A 9,404-nucleotide genomic window follows, 5' to 3' on the forward strand; every position below is an offset into this window, starting at 1 on the left:
TGACTAAAGTTTAGCTAGGAAACTTATTAGATAATGTTGACACCTAATCTTTGAGATTTGGAAGTATTGTAAATTAGAGAATAAGGAAGGTGAAGAGACATTGGAATACGAATTCCAAGCATATCTCTCTCAATGTATATATCAATAAATTCTTTTAATGAAAACCACACAATTCATGGAGTTACTCAAAGCTAGCCTTACATGGTATCAGAGAAACATGTCCCAGTTTAGATTTCTGTTATGTAACTACTGCTATTATTTTATATCCAATGAATGTTGAATGCTTTGTCTCCTCCTTGTACATTGAATCTGTGAACTGTGTTGTTATGGTCACATATCAGTATGCATTGAGTTTTGAATGAGTCTGGTATGTATGTTGGTCTGCTATGTGGTGGAATGGGTCATAACTCCATTGAATTGGTCATTCCTACAAATTATATGTGTTAAAGTTGTGTGTTGGTTCATATGCATTGAAAGGAGAAACGTCCTATTCATTGTCTTAGTCTTTTGCGTTGAGAGTTGAAGCAATGTGTATTGCTCCTATGTGTTGAGAATTGTGCAACGTTGAATTTGTTGTCACCTTCTGAAAACAGAGTTCCAGTTGTACAAAGAGTACCAAAGAATATAGAGGTTTTCATCCATATTCCAAGCCACAAAAGACCTTAAAGCTAAATCATACCCTCCATATTGGATAGTGTTCATAATAAGCTTTCCATGTAGAAATTTTGAATAATAAACACTTATTCACAGAGATTATCCCGATTATACACTATTGCGGAATACATGCACAATACATAATCTCCTCTACGTTGATCATCAATTTAGCAGCATAAAAAAATCTCCTCTACGTTGATCATCAATTTAGCAGCATCAAAAAAAAATGAAACATCAATCACATGCACACATTAACACAGTATGTAACCCGGGGAAAGCTTATAGCTGAAAACCCCACATTATCTGTATATTATAATGATTGAGAACATGTAACAATACATAGTACAATACTCCTCACAAGTACTCAGCACTATCTCCACTTGTTACACACAAAACTAGCTCAGATCTGAACAAGTCACAGGTTCAAATCTTCTCCGCTGCTCTGCTTGCCTCCACTGCACAAACCTGCAAGAGAATCACCCACCCTGGAAATCACATGAGCACAAGCTATATTTCCCTTGGTATTGGCCCACACTATGCAATTCTCATTGGCATAACTCAATCCCATTGATTGTGCAAGATCTCATGCACAACTATATTCACAACTGATAGCAATCTCAACCTCTAACACCTGTCTCCACTGAACTGTACATGCACTGACATGCAACTGAGTTAACTGATGTATTCTTTAGTTGCTTTATGAGTTAATAATTAATTCACATCACTCATCACTAGTTTATTTGCAGTTAGACTAAATACAACTAGTTCAACCAAGTCAACCTGAACACAACTCCATCAACTCCACATCCAACCCCACCAAACTCAACTGCTTGAGTTCTAACTGAAGTCCTGCATGCATTAGCTCAACTGACTCATAAGAAAAGTGTATTTCCTTCTGATAGCTGCATGTGCCACATCTGTAGCTCAAATTGAAGTGCTCCAAGAGAATAAGATAATGTTTATAGTCCAAATATTATTATAAGACAATAATATTCGATTGTTCTATTTTTAGCCTGGCATTCTAAAAATAGAAACCTGCCCATATGTCTAAAAATAGAAGTCCATCTATTTTTACCAACATGACCAATCATCCACAAATAACATATTGCAACTCATAGACCATGACCCATATGTCTAAAAATAGACATAGTCTAAAAATAGACTTTGCGCCATAATTTGCCTGCGGGCCCACTTAGTGAAGGCGACTCCTTTCCACTAAGCTCCATCATCTTGTTGCATTCTCAACAATCCCTCTCAACAAGATATGGATTATCAGCAACCCCTATCCTGCCTCGGTGGCATTCAAATTTTCTCCTGGTGAGCGCCTTCGTCAAGATATCAGCATCTTGATCCTCCGTTGGAATGTATGAAAGTAACATGATTCTCTGCTGCACACAATCTCTGATATGATGGTACTTGATGTCAATGTGCTTAGATCTATAATGAAATACAGGATTAGCCGAGAGTTTAATGCAACTCTGGTTATCACAGTAAATTACAGTAGGCTCCAAGTGAGAACTAAACAACCCGACCAGGATCTTCCTCATCCATATAGCCTCGTATGCAGCCAAACTTGCTGCCATGTACTCGACCTCTGCTGAACTAAGTGCCACGGATCTCTGCTTCCTGCTGTACCAAGAAACTGTTGTCGACCCGATACTGAAGACCCCTCCTGATGTGCTCTTTCTGTTCGTTGGGCTCCCTGCCCAATCTGCATCCGTGAAGCCACATAGCTTCACCTCATCCTCCTATCTGTACCACAATCCATATCCCGATGTGTCTCTCAAATAACGCAATACATTCTTGCCTGCCTTCCAGAAGAGCTTGGTTGGCTTAACCATAGCTTGTGAAAGCTGGTTAAAAGCATAGCATATATCGGGTCGTGTATTGACCAGATACGTAAGCGACCCCACCAACTGTCGATAAACAGTGGCATCCACTTCTTCTGCTGAAGTGGCATCCTCCTTCCTCCAACCTCCAGGAAGAGGAGTATCAACAGACTTGCAGCCATGCATGTTGAACTTCTCCAGTATCTCCTGAGCATACTTACCCTGAGAAACAAACAGTCCACCACTGCGCTACCAAATTTCCAATCCCAGGAAATAATGAAGGAGGCCCAAGTCCTTCATTTCAAACTCCTTAGCAAGATCATCCTTGCATGAAAGTATCAACAGCTCATCTCCCGTTAAAATCAAATCATCTACATAAAGTACAATGATAAGCAACTTACCCTCCACCACAATCTGGTATAGGTTAGGATCCGCCTCACTCTTGGAGAATCCAAGTCTGGTGAAATAACTGTCTATCCGTGCGTACCAAGCACGTGGTGCTTGTTTCAACCCATACAACGCTCTCTCGAGCCTGCACACATGCGACTCGCTGCTGAAAATCTCGAAACCTTCGGGCTGCTCAATGTACACCTCCTCCTCAATGACTCCGTTGAGGAACACAGTCTTCAAATCCATCTGATGAATGTGCCACCCCATCTACGCTGAGAGAGCAAGAATCATCCGTATGGAAGAATACCTTGCGACAGGTGCAAAGGTCTCCTCATAATCGATCCCCTATATCTGTGAAAAGCCTTGGGCAACAAATCTTGCCTTGTGCTTCTCCACACTCCCGTCAGCTGCCTGCTTAACTTTGTAGATCCATCTCGAACCCACCACTGATTTCCCTTCCGGTCTTGGGACAATCTCCCATGTACTGTTTCTGACAATCGAATCATACTCTTCCACCATGGCATCTACCCATGCGGGATCCTCCACAGCTTCCTCGAAAGAGGATGGCTCAGTCACAACACATTTGCTCATAAGAGCCATGTATCCAGTGTACCGATCAGGTGACTGTCTCTGCCTGCGTTGGGCTGTAGGTGGTCCTACAACTTTCTCTGCTTCTTGAGCCAGTCGCTCAGCTTCTGTCAAGTGCTTTCGCCCTCTGATGGTTGGTGCTGCATGAGTGGTCTCTTCCACTCCATGAACTTCATCTTGTGGCTGATCTACGTCGTGAAGCTCATCTTTAGGAACTAATAGCTCCTCATCTGCATGCAAGTGTGGCTCCCTCTCAAGCAAACACTTCATGGCTTTCTCCTCCTGAAATTGTATATCCTGTCGCACAACAGTCTTACCACTATCTGGAAAATACACACGATAGTTGTGGGGCGTATCAGTGTACCCCACAAATATCCCAACCTCTGCGGTCGGCTCCAACTTCTTCCTAGCATCCTTCGTCACATGCATGTAAACGTTAGCACAAAAAATCCTCAAATGAGAAATATCGGGTCTCTTACCAGAATAAGCCTCCTCGGGTGTACTCATGCCAAGTATCCTATGAGGACAACGGTTCTGCACATATACTACAGTATTGCATGCTTCCACCCACAAGTGAAGGGGTAGGCTCTGATCATGCAACATCGCTCGTGCAACACCCACGATCGTTCTGTTCTTCCGCTCAGCAACCCCGTTTTGCTATGGGTTATGGGGAGCTATGAGCTCTCTTCGAATCCCTTCTGCACTGCAGAAATCCTTGAACTCGCCAGAGATGTATTCACCACCATTGTCACTCCTAAGAGCCTTCACCTTCTTCCCTGACTCCTTCTCAACCAGTGCTTTGAACTCACAGAACTTTGAGTATGTCTTGCTCTTCTTCTGCATGAAGAAGATCCAGCACTTACGAGAGAAATCATCAACAAAGATCACATAATACCTATGTTTTGTTGTCGAAGCTACTGAGAAACGTACACACACATCTGTGTGAATTCTCTCAAGGATCGTCGTGGTGCGACTATCCTTCTCATGAAAGGTCGCTTTCACAAACTTTCCCAAAGTACACCCATTGCACCGATTTGACTGCGCAAGAGTGCCTTTAGGAAGCCCAGTAGTGATCTGCTGTAGTATCTTCAAGGCTCCACGGTGAAGGTAGCCCAATCTCCTGTGCCACAGCTTGCCATATCCCGGCTCACCAATCCTTCTACCTTGCATGCCATTACTGCGCAGCCATCTACATGCAACTGATAAAGGTTCCTTACTCGTACCCCTATCTTCTGGGTTTCTCCAGTTGTCTTACTGCGCAGGAAAGCCTTTCCCTCGCTGAAAACAACATCATATCCCTCGTCTTCTAACATCATCACAAAGATAAGATTCTTCTTCAATCCTGGAACATGCATTACTTCCTTCAATACGAAGGGTTTACCAGACTCCCTCTCAAAGTAAATGGTACCGATATCGGTCGCACTGTATCTACCATCATCGCCCATCTCGATATGCACTCCAAGATCTTTCTCCTCCAGATCAGAAAACAAATCTCGATCTCCTGTCATGTGAAAAGATGGACCACTGTCAAAGAACCACACCGATCCCATCACACTTGAAACCAAGCATGTGATCAATGAAAAATCAAGCTCAAATTGCGAGGCTAGAGCCTCTCCTACTGCAGATCCAACAACTTTCTTGTTCTTCTTCTTCTGCGGACAATTTGTGGCATAATGTCCGTGCTGGTGACAGTGAAAGCACTTCACCATGGACATGTCCTGCTTGTTGCCTTTCGCACCGGAATGAGAAGCTTTCTTGCTCTTCCCCTTCTTTGCTTTGGCAGCCAAAGCGCAATTTTCTTCATTAGTTGCCTTTGATGAAGATCCGTCCCTGGTATTCCGCCTGATCTCCTCTTGCACAAGATCCGACCAAAGTCTCTCCCATCCTGGCAATTCCTCCTGACCATTGATAGAGTCCTGATAAGAATGCCAACTCTTCGGAAGACCAAGGAGAGCCAAGCTCACCAAGTCCTCATCATCGACAGTCACCCCCACACTTCCCAGCTCATCCCTGCACTGAGTGAACTTCATGAGATACTTGGGTATACTGTTGCCTTTCTCACATTTGATGTTTCTGAGTTTATCTTTGAGCGCCAACTTCCTCTGGTCGCTCTTGCTTTGGAATAGACCTGTCAATGCTTTCCACATCAAGTATGGAGAAGCATTTCCATGTAGGCTGGACACAATGTGATCCTTGACGCCCTCCAACAGAATCCTTTGACACTTTGCTGTCTTCTTTTGCCAAGCATCAACTTGAGCAGCATCAGTAGGCTTTGGGACATCATTCTCTATGAACTCCTTCAGCCCATTATCATCTAACACTGCCTCCATCCTGTCCTTCCATGCAATGTAGTTCGAGCTGCCCTCAAGAGCATACTCCAATCGCAATCCGTTGAAAGACATTGCAACGTTGACACCAAGAAAACACTGCTGCAAATTCGAATTCCACCAGATCAAAACTCAACCGCCTCTGATCTAGAATTCGTGAGAACAAAGTATTTCTTGTACAGAGATCAACTGTATGGGCATTCACTAGATATCTCACCTTCCAAAGAAAGGATGAATCCAGAGGCTACCTGGCCCGATTACAGACTCTGCCTGAAGAAATAAAATGTAAACACTTTCTGAATAATAGATCTGATGATCAACAACTCTGATACCATGTAGAAATTTTGAATAATAAACACTTATTCACAGATATTATCCTGATTATACACTATTGCAGAATACATGCACAATACATAATCTCCTCTACATTGATCATCAATTTAGCAGCATCAAAAAACAATGAAACATCAATTGCATGCACACATTAACACAGTATGTAACCCGGGGAAAGCTTACAGCTGAAAACCCCACACTATTTGTATATTATAATGATTGAGAACATGTAACAATACATAGTACAATACTCCTCACAAGTACTTGGCACTATCTCCACCTGTTACACACAAAACTAGCTTAGATCCGAACAAGTCACAGGTTCAAATCTTCTCCGCTGCTCTACCTGCCTCCACTGCACAAACCTGCAAGAGAATCACCCACCTTGGAAATCACGTGAGCACAAGCTATATTTCCCTTGGTATTGGCCCACATTGTGCAATTCTCATTGGCATAACTCAATCCCATTGATTGTGCAAGATCTCATGCACAACTATAGTCACAATTGATAGCAATCTCAACCTCTAACACCTGTCTCCACTGAACTGTACATGCACTGACATGCAACTGAGTTAATTGATGTATTATTTAGTTGCTTTATGAGTTAATAATTAATTCGCATCACTCATCACTAGTCTATTTTCAGTTAGACTAAATACAACTAGTTCAACCAAGTCAAACTGAACACAACTCCATCAACTCCACATCCAATTCCACCAAACTCAACTGCTTGAGTTCTAATTGAAGCCCTGCATGCATTAGCTCAACTGACTCATAAGAAAAGTGTATTTCCTTCTGACATTTGCATGTGCCACATCTGTAGCTTAAACTGAAGTGCTCCAAGAGAATAAGATAATGTTTATAGTCCAAATATTATTATGAGACAATAATATTTGACTGTTCTATTTTTAGCCAGGCAGTCTAAAAATAGAAACTTGCCCATATGTCTAAAAATAGAAGTCCATCTATTTTTACCAACATGACCAATCATCCACAAATAACATACTGCAACTCATAGACCATGATCCATATGTCTAAAAATAGACTTTGCGCCATAATTTGCCTGCGGGCCCACTTAGTGAAGGCGACTCCTTTCCACTAAGCTCCATCATCTTGTTGCATTCTCAACATTCCAATGGTAGGTGGAAGTACAAAAAAGGAATCCTGGATCAGAAGTTAGCATAGATTGAAGATACCCTTTCAAAGCCAAAAAACAATGGAAAAATGGCTAAGGGTCAGGCTTATCACAAATCGCATTTGTAGTTTCCTAGCAGTAACAGTGGGGGAGGATACAACAAACCTGTGATGGAGAGATCGTTGATATCGACGATCACAAAAGTCAAATACCCAAGGGGTGACATATCGGTGATCAATGGATTTCAAAGTGCAGTACAAAGGGGCAGAGCTCTGATATCGGAAAATCGATGATCGATTGGTCCAACGGAACATTCTTAAGGAATTGTAGGGGAATGCACCGATAGTGTTAAAGCAGTAGGAGAGGGCCGATGCCGATTTATAAACGAAATCAGTTGCAAAACCAGAGGCAGGCACACCTTTTCTCTCTCCTCCAGGGGGCATGTGGCGAAATACCATTGGTCCAAATGAATATGCATGGTAGATGACATCTGCATGACGTGGCAGTACTAAGGACACGTCGTATATAGATTTGGCATTTTCAGGGGTCCTATGGGGGCGTATTTGGGTGACATGTGTCACCACTCAAGAGGTGCCACGTGGCACTGATGGCATCATCAATCCCGGGGTCCCTCCTCTGCCATCAAATAAACACCCCCATCTTTGGACAACCCAGATTGACTCTTCCAGATCGATGACTCCCAGGCCTTTTCGACCCCCCCCCCGCCATGTTTCCCTTTATCATCTAGGGGGGCGGGTCCGAAAAAGTGGTTTCCCTGCCGAGCCCCGCTGACACGTGTTCCTCTCATATTATTTCACACCCCCCCCCCCACTTACCACTTACTGCACATGCCCCCCTCCAAAAACCACTCATCCTCACACTCCTGTATTGCGATTGCGATACCCTGGGTGGGCCCAATCCCGCAGATCAATGATCACAAGGGTTGAGGGGAGATATCAAAGGTAAGCATTATAAACCACCAGTGTGCAGGATTCTAGGCAATAGAGGAATAAGACCCCCGGAGGGGAGTCCAAAGGCCCTAGCACCTGAGGACTAAGAACTTGTTCATAGCTCCCCAGTTACATGAAGCAAAAGGAGCTAAAGTGGATATGGAGACCCCATCCTGTAAAGGATTTTGAGTGAGAAATCCCGATATGAGAACTCAACGACTAGGAAGTATAGAACTTTAAAGGCACGTTGGGTCAGAAGTTGTGGCAGTTAATAAGGAAGATGGATCATTCAAAACCGACATGGGCTGATCTAGAAAGGCCCTCTGTAACATGGAACCAGGGTCGACGCTGACGTAAGTAAACAAGGACTTGGTAGCTCGGGAAGACTTGATTATCCAGCATGGTGCCCCCATACAGAGGGAAGATGAAGTACCGCCAAGGGATCCTTTGCTTCAATACTGTGGCCTGAAACTGATAGTTCCCACTCCCAACTTTGAAGGATGAATGGTTCAAGCAGTAAAGGCAGAAGCGATGGGAGTCGACTGAGTAACATAAGAGGCCATACCATGAGCAAAATTTAACTTGAAGCAGAAGCGATCACAGGGATGGGCACAAAGATATTTTATTAACGTGTTCATCTAATTGTTGACTGATTTGTTATCCTGTAATGTGCCACCCTTTAATGAGGCAATTAATATTTTGTAATGTTTTTGGGCCACAGAGCCATCCCTGGTCAAGATAGCTAGTCGACCTGACAACTGAGACTCGACCGAAGATATTTTGTTGTAATTAATGTTCAACGCTCCCCCTCTCCAGATAAATAGGGGAAAGAAACACTTCACAAAGGTTCAGAAATCATAAAGAAAACACTATGTTACTTTCAGACTGTATGAATGTATAATACAAATCTTTCATAATACCAAGGAAATGGTGGTGATTCCCCCTTTGAGTATTACAGTATGTTATCCCTCTGTTAAAACCCATTATGTTCATGTTTCTTCTATGAGTTCATGCAATCATAACTGCTAGAAATATTTTGTACTTCCTCACACATTCATTTGTATTGACTTATTAATGCATGTGCCTGTATGGATTATTGAGATTATATCTTTAAAATTGCGCTACATGAATCCTAGCATTCACTCTCTCTTTTGTCCATTATATCTACCTGTAACTCAGATAAGTGTAGAAATTCTTG

The sequence above is a fragment of the Pinus tabuliformis genome, chromosome 7 (genome assembly GCF_031772625.1).
Source record: "Pinus tabuliformis cultivar Carrire ecotype Pingquan chromosome 7, CPIR1, whole genome shotgun sequence".
Classification (NCBI taxonomy): Eukaryota; Viridiplantae; Streptophyta; class Pinopsida; order Pinales; family Pinaceae; genus Pinus; species Pinus tabuliformis.